Here is a 23,799-nt window from a genome sequence, read left to right as displayed (position 1 = left end):
AGTATGATCAGGCACATGGCAGCAAAGCACCCGACTAAGTGGGCCGAACCCCAGGGTCCAGCGAAAGTGTCTGCGGGTGACACCACTGCTTATTCCGCTGCTGTGCATGCACGCCAATCCCCTGTCCATGGCGCATGCGAAGATGCCTCCAGCGCTGCACCTATCACTGCACACTCTCAACTAGCACCATCAGCAAGCATGTCCATGTCCTTGTCCCAGTACAGCATTCAGTTGTCCCTACCCCAGTCCTTGAAACGCAAGTGCAAATATGCAACCAATGCCCCACAGGCCACACTACTAAATTCACACATTTTGCGAATGCTTGCGCTCGAAATGTTTCCTTTTAGGCTCGTGGAGATGGAAGCTTTCCTCAATCTGATGGCGGTGGCCGTCCATCGGTACTTGGTCTCCGGCTGTCAATATTTCTCCTGATGTGCCGTCCTCGCATTACAAGAGCACGTGTCCCACAACATTAGACGTGCCCTCAACAACGCAGTTACTGGGAAAGTCCACCTAACCATGGACACATGGACAAGTGCTTGTGGGCAGGGACGGTACATTTCGCTGACGGCACACTGGGTAAATATAGTGGAAGCCGGGAACCAGTTGGACCTTGGGACGGAACACGTCCTCCCGACGCCGAGAATTGCGGGCTCTGGGTCAATCAGAGTTGCCTCCACATTCTACAGCACCTGCACCTTCTCCTCTTCAGCCTCCATCTCCAAAATGACCACATCAGTCACAAGCTGGAAGCACTGCAGCACTGCCTCGGCCAAGAGGCAACAGGCTGTGCTGAAGCTAATATGCTTAGGTGACAAACTGCACAACGCAGAAGAGTTGTGGACAGTTCTGAAACAGCAAGCAGATCTGTGGCTGACACCGCTGAACCTACAGCCAGGAATGGTCGTGTGTCACAATGGCTGGAACCTGGTGGTGGCACTGAGGCGAGGCAAGCTCACACATGTACCATGCCTGGCCCATGTGCTTAAACTCGTGGTTCAGCGGTTTATCAAAACCTACCCAGATCTGTCGGATCTGCTAGTCAAAGTACTCCGCCTGTGTGCCCATTTTAGAAAGTCAGCTACAGTTTCCACTGCCCTTGCCGTGCTTCAGCAGCGTTTGCAGCTTCCAGCTCACCGACTGATCTGCGATGTCCCCACGAGTTGGAACACTACATTGCAGATGTTGGGAAATATTTGAGAGCAGAAGAGGGCAGATGTTGACTTCCAGCATCAACAAGCCATCGGTATTCAGGTCAGACTCCACACATAAGACCTCAGGAGTGGACATGGATGTCAGACATATGTACGTTCCTCCAAAACTTTGAGGACTCTACCAAGATGGTGAGTGGCAATGACGCCATAATTTGCATCACCATCCCACTTCTCTGTCTTCTGCAATGCTCTCTGCTCACAATTAAAGAGGATGCACTGCAGGTGAAGCACGATGAGATGGAGCAAGGAACCATACAGGGTGATTACACATAGCCCAGCCTCATCTCATCCCAACGTGGATTGGGTGACAATGAGGAAGAGTAGGAAAAGTAGGAGGAAGAACAGGAGCTAGTTTCCTGCGCTATAAACCGTACTACCTGCACAACTGTTATACCGTTTGTTCAGCGTGGATGGCCTGAGGACAGGGAGGAGGAGGAAGAGGATGAGGAAGAGACCATGGTCAGTCGTCCTATTGGTGAGGACACTGAAGTCTAGCCTTTTTGCAGTCTGGCACACATGGCTGAGTTTATGTTACGCTGCCATTCCCGTGACCCTCGCGTTGTCCAAATTTTGGGTGGCAGTCATTATTGGTTGGTGACACTTCTAGACCCACGCTACAAGGAGAAATTTCTATCTCTTATTCCCGAGGCGGAGAGGTCTACTAAAATGGGGAAGTAGCAGAAGGCCCTTGTTGCGGAATTATTAAAAAAATTCCCATCTGAAAAAGCTGGCTGCAGAGGTCACAGTTCGTTGGTCAACCAAGGAGTACAGGCAAGAGAGACACAAATGCAATCGAGAAGAGGCAGAGGAACACTGTCAAAGTTCTGGGACAGTTTTCTTAGACCCTCCCATCACACAAGGTTTCAGAAGATGGTGAGAGAGTACCTTGCCGACTGTACCATCATCCTCCGTGATTCCTCTGTGCCTTATAATTATTGGGTATCCAAGCTGGACACTTGTCATGAACTGGCTCTCTACGCATTGGAGGTCCTGGCCTGCCCTGCGACTAGCATTTTGTCAGAGCGGGTTTTTAGTGCTGCTGGTGGAATTATAACCTATCAACTGAAAATGCTGACAGGCTGAGTCTTATAAAAATGAACAAGGGCTGGATTGAGCTAGACTTCTCAACACCACCGAATGATAGCAGCGTAACATAAACACAAATACAGTGTCTTTTTTTTGGGAGGTCTAACTCTATTTCCATGCACCTCTGTCTTCAGACCCAGACATGGGTATACGCTGCCTGATTTTGTCTGTTTGCTCTTGTCCTCCTCCTTCTCCGCATCCTCATCCTCCACCACCATATCACCACCATATGTACCATATCAACATATCTACGTCTCTTGCAAGAGACATTGGAGTTCCTCCAAATTTTTGGAAGCCGTTGCTTCACTGAATAGGCAAACAGTATGGGAGACACACTTCATAATAATGGGAAAATTGTTTTCAGGAAGCCCTCCGACCTCTCCATCTTTTACAAGGGGCATTGGAGTTCTTCCAAATTTTTGGCAGCCGTTGCAGTCACTGCATACGCAATAACAGTATAGGAGACCCACTCGTTAATAATGAGAACAGCAATGCATAGCCGGCTGGCTCTCTAACAATAGTGAGGGCCGACTACTGTCCTTTTAAGAATAGTAAGGGCCGCCTGATGGCCCTATAAAAATAGGCTTTGTGACTTTCAGAGTCCCTCCATCATAAATTAAACAGGATGTGTCTGATGATGTGTCACACACAACATGGCCAGATAAGGTTGTAAAATGGTAAAATGAATGAATTTGTCTTGGATGAAAGCAATGCAAAATTGCAAAAACGCATCAAAAACGCTATGTGTGAACAAAGCACAAGGTTTAGAGGTCTGGAACAGCATTTTTGTTTTTATATATTTATTTGGCCTTATATACAAGTCATTACCCTGGAAAGGATGTTCCTTAACATATTTCCCAGGAAAATCCATTTTGGTTTTGTTTTCATATGTTTTATTGTGAGTCTGTAAAAGTGGCATAATACCTCTACAACATTGTTGACAGCAGTGACCTGGAAGTCAGAATAGCTTCCAGTGGTCTTCCCCATGCTGTTCCCATGTAATTTCAGCACTGTTCCAATCGATTTGGGCAATTTTTAGGCCTCTGCACACCGCCGGGGGGAGCTGCCGGAAAAATGCTCGAGTTTCCCATAGACTTACATTGGGCTCGTTGCTCGGGTCGAGCACCCGAGTATTCCAATGTGCTCGACCCAAGCAACGAGCCCCCGAGCATTTTAGTGCTCGCTCATCACTAGTTATTCCACAAACATTCCAGTTCTTAAGGGATTTGCAACTTTAAACTCTAAAAACTTGCAAAACCTGGCTAAAGGCAAACTGAAAGAGTCAAATTAATGATATGGCTTTTTGACAAATTTGACACAACATGGAATGAATGAGATGTATCCATATAGAAAGATACATAAATAGACCGGAGTTACTCAGGATCAGTACAGGATCAGTAACGTAATGTATGTACACAGTGACTGCACAAGCAGAATAGTGAGTGCTGCTCTGGAGTATAATACAGGAGGTAACTCAGGATCAGTACAGGCTCAGTAATGTAATGTATGTACACAGTGACTGCACCAGCAGAATAGTGAGTGCAGCTCTGGAGTATAATACAGGAGGTAACTCAGGATCAGTACAGAATCAGTAATGTAATGTATGTACACAGTGACTGCACCAGCAGAATAGTGAGTGCAGCTCTGTAGTATAATACAGGAAGTAACTCAGGATCAGTACAGAATCAGTAATGTAATGTATGTACACTGTGACTGCACCAGCAGAATAGTGAGCACAGCTCTGATCAGCTGTTGCTCACTTTGGTGATTGTGGGTGTGGTGGCAGATCCTGCTGTGTGCTCCTGAGCTCTGAGAACTAACACCTCTCCACCTGGGGATCTGCTCTCTCTCCTACCCAGGGAGGGAGTGGGTTTCCTGGGATGAGTGATGGAGCCAAGTTCCAGGTTTCTGCTTCCCGAATCAGGTCGGCGGGGAGCAGGAGAAACCAGCAACCCGGCCTGCACATCGGAGGACTCGGGGGTGAGACGCTCCACCTGGAGTCACAGCAATGTCGCTCCTACTCCCCCCGGGACTGTGGAGACTTAGAGAAGCCAGAAGGCTTCCAGCATGGAGGGTAAGCCTGACAACGTGCATGATGGAGCTCCTTCCGGAGGAAAGCTGAGTGCTCACGGAGGTGAGGCCGACCACACTGAGGAGGGTTGGGCGCTGCTAAGTCCCCGGGAGTCTGCGCCAACCTATGCCTCCCGGGTCATGAGCCGCCTCCGTGAGTATGAAGATGCAAGTAAGCTCGTCAGGAGGCTCCGTGAGGAGCTGCGCTGCACAAGCACCAAAGCTACAGGTGCCTCCAAACCGAGGAAGACCAAACTCCAGGCAGAGGTAAAGAGGCTCACCAGTGAAATTACTGTACTTTAACTAAGGAAAGCTGTCATCAGAGAGGAGAGTGGTCCTTTTAAGGAAAAACTGATAAATGAAGACCGATTCAGAGAAATGGCTGATAACAGAGGGCAAGGGGAGATGGGGCTGCAGCCTGAGAGCCAGGTGGCTGAAGAGAGTGATGATGACCAGCAGGAAGCCCCACCTGGCAGCCTGCAAAGTCACCCGCAGGCCACGTGCAGCGAGCTCCCTGCAGGACAGGCGACAGTGACATCCGGTCGCAGTTCTGCCGGCTCTGGGGAGGACAGTGACAGCAGCGGCCAGGGAGGGGCGCTCATGGCAGAAATAAAGCTACTGAAGTCCCCAGTGTGCCTCCAAAACTTCCATCTTGGTGACGATCTACCAGAAGAGGCACCTGGGGGCCACAAAAAAGACTAAGAAGACCAAGCCAAAGCTGCAGGAAGAGGTAAGCTATGAATATGCCCCCCTCCCTGTACCCCCTGAGTCGGCTGCAGGGTCAGCTCGCTGTATAAGCCCCGTTGCGCAGCCCAGCCCGGGTTCTATTGTGGATTCGGTGCAAAGGTGCGGGGAGATTACACAGCGTGGTAGTGAGGCACAGAGCTCTGTCTCTGCTTGTAGTAGCGGGGACGCAGCAGGAGATGCATCAGCCGAGAGGCTGGACAGTGAGGGCGGCCCGGTGGCGGGCGTTTGGTCAGGCCACGATGCTGTGGTGCGCTCCTCAGTGGGAGGGGGGAGCATGCCCGGTGTCGGGAGCAGTTCCGGTAGCCTCTGAATGCTGCTGCCACTGATCACTTAGTTGAGGAGCGGCGGCAGTGTGAGGGGTCTGTCGGGGCTGAGCGTTCTGGTCCTCCCACCAAAGTGTTGTTTTGTGTTGGTGCCGCTGGTCAGGAAGATCCTGATGCTAAAGATCAGCGGCGCCTCACAACAGCGAAGGATCAGCTGCCCATCGCTATAAATGTAAAACAGTGGAAATTATAGACTGATGATGTGGAGGGCACACATAAGACCAGGGGTGAGGTTGCCTCCAGTTCTATGGAGGTGACTAAGCCCCTTGTACCTGATGATGCTGAGGTCAAAATGTTATCCACCATTGTTACTGGTCCAGCAGGAATGAATGTGGTGGTGGGTGTGAATGAGGCCAATTCATTGTCCAGTGGTGTGGTTGCTGGTTTGGTGGAGGGTGAGATGAAGGTGGGAAATGGTGATGCTGTTGGGGCTGATGTAGTCACTGGTCTGGTTGCCCCTCCGGTGGTGGCAACGCCTGTCCAGAGTTATGCCAGTGTCACTCCGGGGAAAATAGGGCATCTTCTTCCTCCATGTCTCCGGGCTCTGGGGACGGCATGTTGCAACGGCGCCTTCTGGAGGCTCTAAAGAAGGGGGAGAGACCACTAATGGTAGAGGGTCGAGAGGTTGATCTATCCTTCTGGATAGAGAGGCATGGCCTCGGGGCCTTTCGAGAGCAAAAAGGGGGGGATACAGTGTAGTACCTCCCAACAGCCGGGCCAGGCAGTGTGCATAAGAATGTGGTCCGTCTTCAGTGGAGGGGCAGTGATGAATGTCCTCCAAGGTCTAAAGTTGTGGAGCCCCTGCTGAGAATGGGCTTCAAGGTAATTGATATCTATTCCTTGATACATCCCTATTCCACGCCTGAGTTTGATGTCAGCTTTGTTCGGCCGGAGGGGCTTGAGCTCTTCTGGACGAATTATAAGTTGGCAAAAAATGAGCCCGGCTGGCGAGACTTTGCCGTTCAGGCAGTGTCTCGCCAAAACCAAAACAAGAAAGTGACCGTGATGACCCGTAACGAGTCACTTTCTTGTTATGACATCATGATGTGGCTTGGTCGGTATGGAGAGGTGGTGGAGATGCCAAAGAAAAACCGCGACGAGTTTGGTACCTGGTCAGGGGCCTGGACGTTTATGGTAAAACTTAAGCGTTCAGGTGGTACGGTTGCACACATTCCATCATCTGCCTTCCTGGGTAGGGATCGTATCCTGGTCTTCTACCTGGGGCAACCGAAGCTCTGTCACAGGTGCAGCGACCCCACACACTTCAGTGAAAACTGCACTGTGCAGAAATGTGCGTTGTGTGGGGGTTTCGGCCATCTTGCTGCATCTTGTGTGGAGATTAGGTGCCACCTGTGTGGTGAGTTAGGTCACCCATTCAGCCGTTGTCCTCGCTCCTTCGCTAATGCAGTCGAGACCCCAGTCGGAGAAAGCCATGAGGCCGATTTTGCTGGGGAGGGGACTAGCAGGGGTGGGGGAGCTGAGGGGCCAAGGAAGAAAAGCAATAAAAAGATAAAATAAAAAAAAAATATATATATTAGCTCCAAGAACCCTCCCTCATATATATTTGTTTTATAACACTGTTAAATATTTTTATGTTGTTTGTTAATAAAATGGCCGCTGTGGCCAAAATTATCCAAATTAAAGTAGCAGTGTTTTTATTTGGGGGGGAAAAAGGTTTAATTCTAAAGAGGAAGCCGGATTGGCCATACACGGTCATGAGGCATGAGACGCAGGACCAGCTCTCAGGTCAGTGCCGGGGAGGGACTGGTGAGCTTGAGTGTTTGGTGGTTAGTTTAGCCTTGTATATATTTGTATGGTTAGTGTTAATATTACATTTAATTAAAAAAAATATATATAAATAAAATTAATTTTAAAAAAGTGTGTATGGTGTATGTGTATATATTTGTTTGTATATATTTTTGCTGGCTATTTCTTATTTTATTTATTGTTTGTGGATAATATGCTTGGTAACCGGACCAGATGTCATAGTGTAAGTTGTTATTATTGTGTATATATGTATAATATGTGTGTGAGGAGAGAGGGAGCGGCTGGACCAGTTCATTACATTGTTTATTTTCTGGTTATTATTATTGTTATGTTTTTCATTTTTATAATAAAAAGATCTACAGGAAGTAACTCAGGATCAGTAATGTAATGTATGTACACAGTGACTGCACCAGCAGAATAGTGAGTGCAGCTCTGGAGTATAATACAGGAAGTAACTCAGGATCAGTAATGCAATGTATGTACACAGTGACTGCACCAGCAGAATAGTGAGCGCAGCTCTGGAGTATAATACAGGATGTAACTCAGGATCAGTAATGTAATGTATGTACACAGTGACTGCACCAGCAGAATAGTGAGTGCAGCTCTGGAGTATAATACAGGATGTAACTCATGATCAGTAATGTAATGTATGTACACAGTGACTGCACCAGCAGAATAGTGAGTGCAGCTCTGGAGTATAATACAGGAAGTAACTCATGATCAGTAATGTAATGTATGTACACAGTGACTGCACCAGCAGAATAGTGAGTGCAGCTCTGGAGTATAATACAGGATATAACTCAGGATCAGTAATGTAATGTATGTACACAGTGACTACACCAGCAGAATAGTGAGTGCAGCTCTGGAGTATAATACAGGAGGTAACTCAGGATCAGTAATGTATGTACACAGTGACTGCACCAGCAGAATAGTGAGTGCAGCTCTGGAGTATAATACAGGAGGTAACTCAGGATCAGTAATGTAATGTATGTACACAGTGACTGCACCAGCACAATAGTGAGTGCAGCTCTGGAGTATAATACAGGATGTAATTCAGGATCAGTAATGTAATGTATGTACACAGTGACTGCACCAGCAGAATAGTGAGTGCAGCTCTGGAGTATAATACAGGATGTAACTCAGGATCAGTAATGTAATGTATGTACACAGTGACTGCACCAGCAGAATAGTGAGTGCAGCTCTGGAGTATAATACAGGATGTAACTCAGGATCAGTAATGTAATGTATGTACACAGTGACTGCACCAGCAGAATAGTGAGTGCAGCTCTGGAGTATAATACAGGATACAACTCAGGATCAGTAATGTAATGTATGTACACAGTGACTGCACCAGCAGAATAGTGAGTGCAGCTCTGGAGTATAATACAGGATACAACTCAGGATCAGTAATGTAATTTATGTACACAGTGGCTGCACCAGCAGAATAGTTAGTGCAGCTCTGGAGTATAATACTGGATGTAACTCAGGATCAGTAATGTAATGTATGTACACAGTGACTCCACCAGCAGAATAGTGAGTGCAGCTCTGGAGTATAATACAGGATGTAACTCAGGATCAGTAATGTATGTACACAGTGACTGCACCAGCAGAATAGTGAGTGCAGCTCTGGAGTATAATACAGGAGGTAACTCAGGATCAGTAATGTAATGTATGTACACAGCGACTGCACCAGCAGAATAGTGAGTGCAGCTCTGGAGTATAATACAGGATGTAACTCAGGATCAGTAATGTAATGTATGTACACAGTGACTGCACCAGCAGAATAGTGAGTGCAGCTCTGGAGTATAATACAGGATACAACTCAGGATCAGTAATGTAATGTATGTACACAGTGACTGCACCAGCAGAATAGTGAGTGCAGCTCTGGAGTATAATACAGGAGGTAACTCAGGATCAGTAATGTAATGTATGTACACAGTGACTGCACCAGCAGAATAGTGAGTGCAGCTCTGGAGTATAATACAGGATGTCACTCAGAATCAGTACAGGATCAGTAATGTGATGTATGTGCACGGTGACTGCACCCGCAGAATAGTGAGTGCTGCTCTGGAGTATTATACAGGAGGTAACTCAGGATAAGTAATGTAATGTATGTACACAGTGACTACACCAGCAGAATGGTGAGTGCAGCTCTGGAGTATAATACAGGATATAACTCAGGATCAGTAATGTAATGTATGTACACAGTGACTGCACCAGCAGAATAGTGAGCGCAGCTCTGGAGTATAATACAGGATGTAACTTAGGATCAGTAATGTAATGTATGTACACAGTGACTGCACCAGCAGAATAGTGAGTGCAGCTCTGGAGTATAATACAGGATGTAACTCATGATCAGTAATGTAATGTATGTACACAGTGACTGCACCAGCAGAATAGTGAGTGCAGCTCTGGAGTATAATACAGGATGTAACTCAGGATCAGTAATGTAATGTATGTACACAGTGGCTGCACCAGCAGAATAGTGAGTGCAGCTCTGGGGTATAATACACAATGTAACTCAGGATCAGTGATGTAATGTATGTACACAGTGACTGCACCAGCAGAATAGTGAGTGCAGCTCTGGAGTATAATACAGGATGTAACTCAGGATCAGTAATGTAATGTATGTACACAGTGACTGCACCAGCAGAATAGTGAGTGCAGCTCTGGAGTATAATACAGGAAATAACTCATGATCAGTAATGTAATGTATGTACACAGTGACTGCACCAGCAGAATAGTGAGTGCAGCTCTGGAGTATAATACAGGATATAAATCAGGATCAGTAATGTAATGTATGTACACAGTGGCTGCACCAGCAGAATAGTGAGTGCAGCTCTGGAGTATAATACAGGATGTAACTCAGGATCAGTAATGTAATGTATGTACACAGTGACTCCACCAGCAGAATAGTGAGTGCAGCTCTGGAGTATAATACAGGATGTAACTCAGGATCAGTAATGTATGTACACAGTGACTGCACCAGCAGAATAGTGAGTGCAGCTCTGGAGTATAATACAGGAGGTAACTCAGGATCAGTAATGTAATGTATGTACACAGTGACTGCACCAGCAGAATAGTGAGTGCAGCTCTGGAGTATAATACAGGATGTAACTCAGGATCAGTAATGTAATGTATGTACACAGTGACTGCACCAGCAGAATAGTGAGTGCAGCTCTGGAGTATAATACAGGATGTAACTCAGGATCAGTAATGTAATGTATGTACACAGCGACTGCACCAGCAGAATAGTGAGTGCAGCTCTGGAGTATAATACAGGATGTAACTCAGGATCAGTAATGTAATGTATGTACACAGTGACTGCACCAGCAGAATAGTGAGTGCAGCTCTGGAGTATAATACAGGAGGTAACTCAGGATCAGTAATGTAATGTATGTACACAGTGACTGCACCAGCAGAATAGTGAGTGCAGCTCTGGTGTATAATACAGGATGTCACTCAGAATCAGTACAGGATCAGTAATGTGATGTATGTGCACGGTGACTGCACCCGCAGAATAGTGAGTGCTGCTCTGGAGTATTATACAGGAGGTAACTCAGGATAAGTAATGTAATGTATGTACACAGTGACTACACCAGCAGAATAGTGAGTGCAGCTCTGGAGTATAATACAGGATGTAACTGAGGATCAGTAATGTAATGTATGTACACAGTGACTGCACCAGCAGAATAGTGAGTGCAGCTCTGGAGTATAATACAGGATGTAACTCAGGATCAGTAATGTAATGTATGTACACAGTGACTACACCAGCAGAATAGTGAGTGCAGCTCTGGAGCATAATACAGGATGTACCTCAGGATCAGTAATGTAATGTATGTACACAGTGACTGCACCAGCAGAATAGTGAGTGCAGCTCTGGAGTATAATACAGGATGTAACTCAGGATCAGTAATGTAATGTATGTACACAGCGACTGCACCAGCAGAATAGTGAGTGCAGCTCTGGAGTATAATACAGGATGTAACTCAGGATCAGTAATGTAATGTATGTACACAGCGACTGCACCAGCAGAATAGTGAGTGCAGCTCTGGAGTATAATACAGGATGTAACTCAGGATCAGTAATGTAATGTATGTACACAGCGACTGCACCAGCAGAATAGTGAGTGCAGCTCTGGAGTATAATACAGGATGTAACTCAGGATCAGTAATGTAATGTATGTACACAGCGACTGCACCAGCAGAATAGTGAGTGCAGCTCTGGAGTATAATACAGGATGTCACTCAGGATCAGTAATGTAATGTATGTACACAGTGACTGCACTAGCAGAATAGTGAGTGCAGCTCTGGAGTATAATACAGGATGTCACTCAGAATCAGTACAGGATCAGTAATGTGATGTATGTGCACGGTGACTGCACCAGCAGAATAGTGAGCGCAGCTCTGGAGTATAATACAGGATGTAACTCAGGATCAGTAATGTAATGTATGTACACAGTGACTGCACCAGCAGAATAGTGAGTGCAGCTCTGGGGTATAATACAGGATGTAACTCAGGATCAGTAATGTAATGTATGTACACAGTGACTGCACAAGCAGAATAGTGAGTGCAGCTCTGGAGTATAATACAGGATGTCACTCAGGATCAGTAATGTAATGTATGTACACAGTGACTGCACTAGCAGAATAGTGAGTGCAGCTCTGGAGTATAATACAGGATGTCACTCAGAATCAGTACAGGATCAGTAATGTGATGTATGTGCACGGTGACTGCACCAGCAGAATAGTGAGCGCAGCTCTGGAGTATAATACAGGATGTAACTCAGGTTCAGTAATGTAATGTATGTACACAGTGACTGCACCAGCAGAATAGTGAGTGCAGCTCTGGGGTATAATACAGGATGTAACTCAGGATCAGTAATGTAATGTATGTACACAGTGACTGCACAAGCAAAATAGTGAGTGCAGCTCTGGAGTATAATACAGGATGTCACTCAGGATCAGTACAGGATCAGTAATGTGATGTATGTGCACAGTGACTGCACCAGCAGAATAGTGAGTGCAGCTCTGGAGTATAATACAGGATGTACCTCAGGATCAGTAATGTAATGTATGTACACAGTGACTGCACCAGCAGAATAGTGAGTGCAGCTCTGGAGTATAATATAGGATGTAACTCAGGATCAGCAAGGTAATGTATGTACACAGTGACTCCACTAGCAGAATAGTGAGTGCAGCTCTGGAGTATAATACAGGAGGTAACTCAGGATCAGTAATGTAATGTATGTACACAGTGACTGCACCAGCAGAATAGTGAGTGCAGCACCGGAGTATAATACAGGAGGTAACTCACGATCAGTAATGTAATGTATGTACACAGTGACTGCACCAGCAGAATAGTGAGTGCAGCTCTGGAGTATAATACAGGAAGTAACTCAGGATCAGTAATGTAATGTATGTGCACAGTGACTGCACCAGCAGAATAGTGAGTGCAGCTCTGGAGTATAATACAGGAGGTAACTCTGGATCAGTAATGTAATGTATGTACACAGTGACTGCACCAGCAGAATAGTGAGTGCAGCTCTGGAGTTTAATACAGGATGTAACTCAGGATCAGTAATGTAATGTATGTACACAGTGACTGCACCAGCAGAATAGTGAGTGCAGCTCTGGAGTATAATACATGATGTCACTCAGGATCAGTACAGGATCAGTAATGTGATGTATGTGCACAGTGACTCCACCAGCAGAATAGTGAGTGCAGCTCTGGAGTATAATACAGGAGGTAACTCAGGATCAGTAATGTAATGTATGTGCACAGTGACTGCACCAGCAGAATAGTGAGTGCAGCTCTGGAGTATAATACAGGATGTAACTCAGGATCAGTAATGTAATGTATGTACACAGTGACTGCACCAGCAGAAAAGTGAGTGCAGCTCTGGAGTATAATACAGGATGTAACTCAGGATCAGTAATGTAATGTATGTACACAGTGACTGCACCAGCAGAATAGTGAGTGCAGCTCTGGAGTATAATACAGGATGTAACTCAGGATCAGTAATGTAATGTATGTACACAGTGACTGCACCAGCAGAATAGTGAGTGCAGCTCTGGAGTATAATACAGGATGTATCTCAGGATCAGTAATGTAATGTATGTACACAGTGACTGCACCAGCAGAATAGTGAGTGCAGCTCTGGAGTATAATACAGGAGGTAACTCAGGATCAGTAATGTAATGTATGTACACAGTGACTGGACCAGCAGAATAGTGAGTGCAGCTCTGGACCATAATACAGGAGGTTCCTCAGGATCAGTAATGTAATGTATGTACACAGTGACTGCACCAGCAGAATAGTGAGTGCAGCTCTGGAGTATAATACAGGAGGTAACTCAGGATCAGTACAGGATCAGTAATGTGATGTATGTGCACAGTCCGTATACCTGTTGCGTTGCTGTGCACAGTCCGTATACCTGTTGTGTTGCTGTGCACAGTCCGTATACCTGTTGTGTTGCTGTGCACAGTCCGTATACCTGTTGCGTTGCTGTGCACAGTCCGTATACCTGTTGCGTTGCTGTGCACAGTCCGTATACCTGTTGTGTTGCTGTGCACAGTCCGTATACCTGTTGCGTTGCTGTGCACAGTCCGTATACCTGTTGTGTTGCTGTGCACAGTCCGTATACCTGTTGCGTTGCTGTGCACAGTCCGTATACCTGTTGCGTTGCTGTGCACAGTCCGTATACCTGTTGTGTTGCTGTGCACAGTCCTTATACCTGTTGTGTTGCTGTGCACAGTCTGTATACCTGTTGTGTTGCTGTGCACAGTCCGTATACCTGTTGCGTTGCTGTGCACAGTCCGTATACCTGTTGCGTTGCTGTGCACAGTCCGTATACCTGTTGCATTGCTGTGCACAGTCCGTATACCTGTTGCGTTGCTGTGCACAGTCCGTATACCTGTTGTGTTGCTGTGCACAGTCCGTATACCTGTTGTGTTGCTGTGCACAGTCCGTATACCTGTTGCGTTGCTGTGCACAGTCCGTATACCTGTTGTGTTGCTGTGCACAGTCCGTATACCTGTTGCGTTGCTGTGCACAGTCCGTATACCTGTTGCGTTGCTGTGCACAGTCCGTATACTGTATGGTACTGAGTTTTGCTGAAGTTGATTAGAATCGGCATCATCCCGGATTAATCTGCCATCTGCTTCCTCTTCTCATTCTGCTGCATTTGGTTTCATGTTTTCGGCTGTACTGTTTGACCTTATATTCTTTCTTACAGGCATGGATGCCATCACTCCTGCCTGGTTTTGTTTACTAATTAATGTGATGCCAACGACTCCTCCTTGTAGGATTCCTACCTCTCAGGCATCTCCGAGCTGCCTATGTTCCTAATAACATCAAGCAAGTGGTGTGCTCCTGCATTTCCAGCATTTACAAGGACCCGAGGTGAAATTTCCATATATTACTGCTGCTTTCCAATTTATACATTTGGGTTGGGGACTTTAATCCGTTAAAGGGCCACTACTCCAAACATGTATAAAACACATCCAAAGTAAAATCAATGAAAAAGAGTCCGCGAGTGTTACACACAGTGATATTAGAGGATAAACCTGTGGCCCTGATTCTTCATTGCTGTTTCTCCACTTCTCTGCAGTAATTTGCTGTTTATTATTACCGGCTTTAGTATTTGCACCTTATTCTATATGTTTTCCGCCATTTTTTATGCTGTTTTTCTTTTTTTTACATTTTTTTTTTATTGATCCTCGATATTTTTGCTTCTCCAGATTCATGAAATGAGACTTTACCAAATGTCAGACTGGTTTCTGCGCCGCTCACGCCTGTCCCTCCTCGCCTGGAGGAAGATTTCTGGTGGATTGTTTTTTGCGCTTTTCTGCCGCACTTGAAGACTAACGTGCGACATTTTAACGGATTATATGATTTTTATGCTAAAAGGTCAGAAACACGGTTCAAGTAAAAAGAAAAGAGCATTTCTGTTTTTTCGCCAAATTCATAAACCATGAGCGCAATTTTCATTAGTTTGACACAAAAAATGTCAATGAAAAAAAGAAAAAAAAAAAAGAAAAGTGACTTCAACAAATCACAAATAATGAGTCGGGGCAGCGAGCGAGAGACAATAATAAATCGATTAGAACAATAACTTGATCCCCTGATTTTCTGCTTCTACAACAGTCAGAATTTAACTTTAAATGCTACATACATCTTTGTACAGATTTCTGCAGCATTTTCTCGGCTCTGCTTCATCTGCCGTGTTTTGCTGCAGCAGTCACACACTCGGCTCTGCTCCATCCGTACGTGTTTTACTGCAGTAGTCACACACTCGGCTCTGCTTCATCTGTAGGTGTTTTGCTGCAGCAGTCACACGCTCGGCTCTGCTTCATCTGTAGGTGTTTTGCTGCAGCAGTCACACGCTCGGCTCTGCTTCATCTGTACGTGTTTTGCTGCAGCAGTCACACACTCGGCTCTGCTCCATCCGTACGTGTTTTACTGCAGTAGTCACACACTCGGCTCTGCTTCATCTGCCGTGTTTTGCTGCAGCAGTCACGCACTCGGCTCTGCTTCATCTGTAGGTGTTTTGCTGCAGCAGTCACACGCTCGGCTCTGCTTCATCTGTAGGTGTTTTGCTGCAGCAGTCACACGCTCGGCTCTGCTTCATCTGTAGGTGTTTTGCTGCAGCAGTCACACGCTCGGCTCTGCTTCATCTGTAGGTGTTTTGCTGCAGCAGTCAAACGCTCGGCTCTGCTTCATCTGTATGTGTTTTGCTGCAGCAGTCACACGCTCGGCTCTGCTTCATCTGTACGTGTTTTGCTGCAGCAGTCACACGCTCGGCTCTGCTTCATCTGTAGGTGTTTTGCTGCAGCAGTCACACACTCAGCTCTGCTTCATATGTAGGTGTTTTGCTGCAGCAGTCACACGCTCGGCTCTGCTTCATCTGTAGGTGTTTTGCTGCAGCAGTCACACGCTCGGCTCTGCTTCATCTATAGGTGTTTTGCTGCAGCAGTCACGCACTCGGCTCTGCTTCATCTGCCGTGTTTTGCTGCAGCAGTCACACACTCGGCTCTGCTCCATCCGTACGTGTTTTACTGCAGTAGTCACACACTCGGCTTTGCTTCATCTGCCGTGTTTTGCTGCAGCAGTCACGCACTCGGCTCTGCTTCATCTGTAGGTGTTTTGCTGCAGCAGTCACACGCTCGGCTCTGCTTCATCTGTAGGTGTTTTGCTGCAGCAGTCACACGCTCGGCTCTGCTTCATCTGTAGGTGTTTTGCTGCAGCAGTCACACGCTCGGCTCTGCTTCATCTGTAGGTGTTTTGCTGCAGCAGTCAAACGCTCGGCTCTGCTTCATCTGTATGTGTTTTGCTGCAGCAGTCACACGCTCGGCTCTGCTTCATCTGTACGTGTTTTGCTGCAGCAGTCACACGCTCGGCTCTGCTTCATCTGTAGGTGTTTTGCTGCAGCAGTCACACACTCAGCTCTGCTTCATATGTAGGTGTTTTGCTGCAGCAGTCACACGCTCGGCTCTGCTTCATCTGTACGTGTTTTGCTGCAGCAGTCACACACTCGGCTCCGCTTCATCTGTATGTGTTTTGCTGCAGCAGTCACACGCTCGGCTCTGCTTCATCTGTAGGTGTTTTGCTGCAGCAGTCACACACTCAGCTCTGCTTCATCTGTACGTGTTTTGCTGCAGCAATCACACGCTCGGCTCTGCTTCATCTGTAGGTGTTTTGCTGCAGCAGTCACACGCTCGGCTCTGCTTCATCTGTAGGTGTTTTGCTGCAGCAGTCACACACTCAGCTCTGCTTCATCTGTAGGTGTTTTGCTGCAGCAGTCACACGCTCGGCTCTGCTTCATCTGCTGTGTTTTGCTGCAGCAGTCACATACTCGGCTCCGCTTCATCTGTATGTGTTTTGCTGCAGCAGTCACACGCTCGGCTCTGCTTCATCTGTAGGTGTTTTGCTGCAGCAGTCACACACTCAGCTCTGCTTCATCTGTAGGTGTTTTGCTGCAGCAGTCACACGCTCGGCTCTGCTTCATCTGTAGGTGTTTTGCTGCAGCAGTCACACACTCAGCTCTGCTTCATCTGTACGTGTTTTGCTGCAGCAGTCACACGCTCGGGTCTGCTTCATCTGTAGGTGTTTTGCTGCAGCAGTCACACACTCAGCTCTGCTTCATCTGTACGTGTTTTGCTGCAGCAGTCACACGCTCGGCTCTGCTTCATCTGTAGGTGTTTTGCTGCAGCAGTCACACGCTCGGCTCTGCTTCATCTGTATGTGTTTTGCTGCAGCAGTCACACGCTCGGCTCTGCTTCATCTGTAGGTGTTTTGCTGCAGCAGTCACACGCTCGGCTCTGCTTCATCTGTACGTGTTTTGCTGCAGCAGTCACACGCTCGGCTCTGCTTCATCTGTACGTGTTTTGCTGCAGCAGTCACACGCTCGGCTCTGCTTCATCTGTAGGTGTTTTGCTGCAGCAGTCACACACTCAGCTCTGCTTCATCTGTAGGTGTTTTGCTGCAGCAGTCACACGCTCGGCTCTGCTTCATCTGTACGTGTTTTGCTGCAGCAGTCACACACTCGGCTCCGTTTCATCTGTATGTGTTTTGCTGCAGCAGTCACACGCTCGGCTCTGCTTCATCTGTAGGTGTTTTGCTGCAGCAGTCACACACTCAGCTCTGCTTCATCTGTAGGTGTTTTGCTGCAGCAGTCACACGCTCGGCTCTGCTTCATCTGTAGGTGTTTTGCTGCAGCAGTCACACACTCAGCTCTGCTTCATCTGTACGTGTTTTGCTGCAGCAGTCACACGCTCGGCTCTGCTTCATCTGTAGGTGTTTTGCTGCAGCAGTCACACACTCAGCTCTGCTTCATCTGTAGGTGTTTTGCTGCAGCAGTCACACGCTCGGCTCTGCTTCATCTGTAGGTGTTTTGCTGCAGCAGTCACACGCTCGGCTCTGCTTCATCTGTAGGTGTTTTGCTGCAGCAGTCACACGCTCGGCTCTGCTTCATCTGTACGTGTTTTGCTGCAGCAGTCACACGCTCGGCTCTGCTTCATCTGTACGTGTTTTGCTGCAGCAGTCACACGCTCGGCTCTGCTTCATCTGTAGGTGTTTTGCTGCAGCAGTCACACGCTCGGCTCTGCTTCATCTGTAGGTGTTTTGCTGCAGCAGTCACACGCTCGGCTCTGCTTCATCTGTAGGTGTTTTGCTGCAGCAGTCACACGCTCGGCTCTGCTTCATCTGTACGTGTTTTGCTGCAGCAGTCACACGCTCGGCTCTGCTTCATCTGTACGTGTTTTGCTGCAGCAGTCACACGCTCGGCTCTGCTTCATCTGTAGGTGTTTTGCTGCAGCAGTCACACACTCAGCTCTGCTTCATCTGTAGGTGTTTTGCTGCAGCAGTCACACGCTCGGCTCTGCTTCATCTGTACGTATTTTGCTGCAGCAGTCACACACTCGGCTCCGCTTCATCTGTATGTGTTTTGCTGCAGCAGTCACACGCTCGGCTCTGCTTCATCTGTAGGTGTTTTGCTGCAGCAGTCACACACTCAGCTCTGCTTCATCTGTACGTGTTTTGCTGCAGCAGTCACACGCTCGGCTCTGCTTCATCTGTAGGTGTTTTGCTGCAGCAGTCACACGCTCGGCTCTGCTTCATCTGTAGGTGTTTTGCTGCAGCAGTCACACACTCAGCTCTGCTTCATCTGTAGGTGTTTTGCTGCAGCAGTCACACGCTCGGCTCTGCTTCATCTGTACGTGTTTTGCTGCAGCAGTCACACACTCGGCTCCGATTCATCTGTATGTGTTTTGCTGCAGCAGTCACACGCTCGGCTCTGCTTCATCTGTAGGTGTTTTGCTGCAGCAGTCACACACTCAGCTCTGCTTCATCTGTAGGTGTTTTGCTGCAGCAGTCACACGCTCGGCTCTGCTTCATCTGTAGGTGTTTTGCTGCAGCAGTCACACGCTCAGCTCTGCTTCATCTGTACGTGTTTTGCTGCAGCAGTCACACGCTCGGCTCTGCTTCATCTGTAGGTGTTTTGCTGCAGCAGTCACACGCTCGGCTCTGCTTCATCTGTAGGTGTTTTGCTGCAGCAGTCACACACTCAGCTCTGCTTCATCTGTAGGTGTTTTGCTGCAGCAGTCACACGCTCGGCTCTGCTTCATCTGTAGGTGTTTTGCTGCAGCAGTCACACGCTCGGCTCTGCTTCATCTGTACGTGTTTTGCTGCAGCAGTCACATACTCGGCTCCGCTTCATCTGTATGTGTTTTGCTGCAGCAGTCACACGCTCGGCTCTGCTTCATCTGTAGGTGTTTTGCTGCAGCAGTCACACACTCAGCTCTGCTTCATCTGTAGGTGTTTTGCTGCAGCAGTCACACGCTCGGCTCTGCTTCTTCTGTAGGTGTTTTGCTGCAGCAGTCACACACTCAGCTCTGCTTCATCGGTACGTGTTTTGCTGCAGCAGTCACATGCTCGGCTCTGCTTCATCTGTATGTGTTTTGCTGCAGCAGTCACACGCTCGGCTCTGCTTCATCTGTAGGTGTTTTGCTGCAGCAGTCACACACTCAGCTCTGCTTCATCTGTACGTGTTTTGCTGCAGCAGTCACATGCTCGGGTCTGCTTCATCTGTAGGTGTTTTGCTGCAGCAGTCACACACTCAGCTCTGCTTCATCTGTATGTGTTTTGCTGCAGCAGTCACACACTCAGCTCTGCTTCATCTGTAGGTGTTTTGCTGCAGCAGTCACACGCTCGGCTCTGCGTCATCTGTACGTGTTTTGCTGCAGCAGTCACACACTCAGCTCTGCTTCATCTGTAGGTATTTTGCTGCAGCAGTCACACACTCAGCTCTGCTTCATCTGTAGGTGTTTTGCTGCAGCAGTCACACACTCAGCTCTGCTTCATCTGTAGGTGTTTTGCTGCAGCAGTCACACGCTCGGCTCTGCGTCATCTGTACGTGTTTTGCTGCAGCAGTCACACACTCGGCTCTGCTTCATCTGTAGGTGTTTTGCTGCAGCAGTCACACACTCAGCTCTGCTTCATCTGTACGTGTTTTGCTGCAGCAGTCACACGCTCGGTTCTGCTTCATCTGTAGGTGTTTTGCTGCAGCAGTCACACGCTCGGCTCTGCGTCATATGTACGTGTTTTGCTGCAGCAGTCACACACTCAGCTCTGCTTCATCTGTATGTGTTTTGCTGCAGCAGTCACACACTCAGCTGTGCTTCATCTGTAGGTGTTTTGCTGCAGCAGTCACACGCTCGGCTCTGCGTCATCTGTATGTGTTTTGCTGCAGCAGTCACACACTCAGCTCTGCTTCATCTGTAGGTGTTTTGCTGCAGCAGTCACACGCTCGGCTCTGCTTCATCTGTAGGTGTTTTTCTGCAGCAGTCACACACTCAGCTCTGCTTCATCTGTACGTGTTTTGCTGCAGCAGTCACACGCTCGGGTCTGCTTCATCTGTAGGTGTTTTGCTGCAGCAGTCACACGCTCGGCTCTGCTTCATCTGTTGGTGTTTTGCTGCAGCAGTCACACGCTCGGCTCTGCTTCATCTGTAGGTGTTTTGCTGCAGCAGTCACACACTCAGCTCTGCTTCATCTGTAGGTGTTTTGCTGCAGCAGTCACACGCTCGGCTCTGCTTCATCTGTAGGTGTTTTGCTGCAGCAGTCACACGCTCGGCTCTGCTTCATCTGTAGGTGTTTTGCTGCAGCAGTCACACGCTCGGCTCTGCTTCATCTGTAGGTGTTTTGCTGCAGCAGTCACACGCTCGGCTCTGCTTCATCTGTACGTGTTTTGCTGCAACAGTCACACGCTCGGCTCTGCTTCATCTGTAGGTGTTTTGCTGCAGCAGTCACACGCTCGGCTCTGCTTCATCTGTAGGTGTTTTGCTGCAGCAGTCACACGCTCGGCTCTGCTTCATCTGTACGTGTTTTGCTGCAGCAGTCACACGCTCGGCTCTGCTTCATCTGTACGTGTTTTGCTGCAGCAGTCACACGCTCGGCTCTGCTTCATCTGTAGGTGTTTTGCTGCAGCAGTCACACACTCAGCTCTGCTTCATCTGTAGGTGTTTTGCTGCAGCAGTCACACGCTCGGCTCTGCTTCATCTGTACGTATTTTGCTGCAGCAGTCACACACTCAGCTCCGCTTCATCTGTATGTGTTTTGCTGCAGCAGTCACACGCTCGGCTCTGCTTCATCTGTAGGTGTTTTGCTGCAGCAGTCACACACTCAGCTCTGCTTCATCTGTACGTGTTTTGCTGCAGCAGTCACACGCTCGGCTCTGCTTCATCTGTAGGTGTTTTGCTGCAGCAGTCACACGCTCGGCTCTGCTTCATCTGTAGGTGTTTTGCTGCAGCAGTCACACGCTCGGCTCTGCTTCATCTGTACGTGTTTTGCTGCAGCAGTCACACGCTCGGGTTTGCTTCATCTGTAGGTGTTTTGCTGCAGCAGTCACACACTCAGCTCTGCTTCATCTGTAGGTGTTTTGCTGCAGCAGTCACACGCTCGGCTCTGCTTCATCTGTAGGTGTTTTGCTGCAGCAGTCACACGCTCGGCTCTGCTTCATCTGTAGGTGTTTTGCTGCAGCAGTCACACGCTCGGCTCTGCTTCATCTGTAGGTGTTTTGCTGCAGCAGCCACACGCTCGGCTCTGCTTCATCTGTACGTGTTTTGCTGCAGCAGTCACACGCTCGGCTCTGCTTCATCTGTAGGTGTTTTGCTGCAGCAGTCACACGCTCGGCTCTGCTTCATCTGTAGGTGTTTTGCTGCAGCAGTCACACGCTCGGCTCTGCTTCATCTGTACGTGTTTTGCTGCAGCAGTCACACGCTCGGCTCTGCTTCATCTGTACGTGTTTTGCTGCAGCAGTCACACGCTCGGCTCTGCTTCATCTGTAGGTGTTTTGCTGCAGCAGTCACACACTCAGCTCTGCTTCATCTGTAGGTGTTTTGCTGCAGCAGTCACACGCTCGGCTCTGCTTCATCTGTACGTATTTTGCTGCAGCAGTCACACACTCGGCTCCGCTTCATCTGTATGTGTTTTGCTGCAGCAGTCACACGCTCGGCTCTGCTTCATCTGTAGGTGTTTTGCTGCAGCAGTCACACACTCAGCTCTGCTTCATCTGTACGTGTTTTGCTGCAGCAGTCACACGCTCGGCTCTGCTTCATCTGTAGGTGTTTTGCTGCAGCAGTCACACGCTCGGCTCTGCTTCATCTGTAGGTGTTTTGCTGCAGCAGTCACACACTCAGCTCTGCTTCATCTGTAGGTGTTTTGCTGCAGCAGTCACACGCTCGGCTCTGCTTCATCTGTACGTGTTTTGCTGCAGCAGTCACACACTCGGCTCCGCTTCATCTGTATGTGTTTTGCTGCAGCAGTCACACGCTCGGCTCTACTTCATCTGTAGGTGTTTTGCTGCAGCAGTCACACACTCAGCTCTGCTTCATCTGTAGGTGTTTTGCTGCAGCAGTCACACGCTCGGCTCTGCTTCATCTGTAGGTGTTTTGCTGCAGCAGTCACACGCTCGGCTCTGCTTCATCTGTACGTGTTTTGCTGCAGCAGTCACACGCTCGGCTCTGCTTCATCTGTAGGTGTTTTGCTGCAGCAGTCACACGCTCGGCTCTGCTTCATCTGTAGGTGTTTTGCTGCAGCAGTCACACGCTCGGCTCTGCTTCATCTGTAGGTGTTTTGCTGCAGCAGTCACACACTCAGCTCTGCTTCATCTGTAGGTGTTTTGCTGCAGCAGTCACACGCTCGGCTCTGCTTCATCTGTACGTGTTTTGCTGCAGCAGTCACACACTCGGCTCCGCTTCATCTGTATGTGTTTTGCTGTAGCAGTCACACGCTCGGCTCTGCTTCATCTGTAGGTGTTTTGCTGCAGCAGTCACACACTCAGCTCTGCTTCATCTGTAGGTGTTTTGCTGCAGCAGTCACACGCTCGGCTCTGCTTCATCTGTAGGTGTTTTGCTGCAGCAGTCACACACTCAGCTTTGCTTCCTCTGTACGTGTTTTGCTGCAGCAGTCACACGCTCGGCTCTGCTTCATCTGTATGTGTTTTGCTGCAGCAGTCACACGCTCGGCTCTGCTTCATCTGTAGGTGTTTTGCTGCAGCAGTCACACACTCAGCTCTGCTTCATCTGTACGTGTTTTGCTGCAGCAGTCACATGCTCGGGTCTGCTTCATCTGTAGGTGTTTTGCTGCAGCAGTCACACACTCAGCTCTGCTTCATCTGTATGTGTTTTGCTGCAGCAGTCACACACTCAGCTCTGCTTCATCTGTAGGTGTTTTGCTGCAGCAGTCACACGCTCGGCTCTGCGTCATCTGTACGTGTTTTGCTGCAGCAGTCACACACTCAGCTCTGCTTCATCTGTAGGTGTTTTGCTGCAGCAGTCACACACTCAGCTCTGCTTCATCTGTAGGTGTTTTGCTGCAGCAGTCACACACTCAGCTCTGCTTCATCTGTAGGTGTTTTGCTGCAGCAGTCACACGCTCGGCTCTGCGTCATCTGTACGTGTTTTGCTGCAGCAGTCACACACTCGGCTCTGCTTCATCTGTAGGTGTTTTGCTGCAGCAGTCACACGCTCGGGTCTGCTTCATCTGTAGGTGTTTTGCTGCAGCAGTCACACGCTCGGCTCTGCGTCATCTGTA

Source organism: Phyllobates terribilis, unplaced genomic scaffold (genome assembly GCF_046119375.1).
Source record: "Phyllobates terribilis strain yellow unplaced genomic scaffold, ASM4611937v1 Scaffold_8__6_contigs__length_399053987, whole genome shotgun sequence".
Classification (NCBI taxonomy): domain Eukaryota; kingdom Metazoa; phylum Chordata; class Amphibia; order Anura; family Dendrobatidae; genus Phyllobates; species Phyllobates terribilis.
This window is presented reverse-complemented; position numbering follows the sequence as displayed.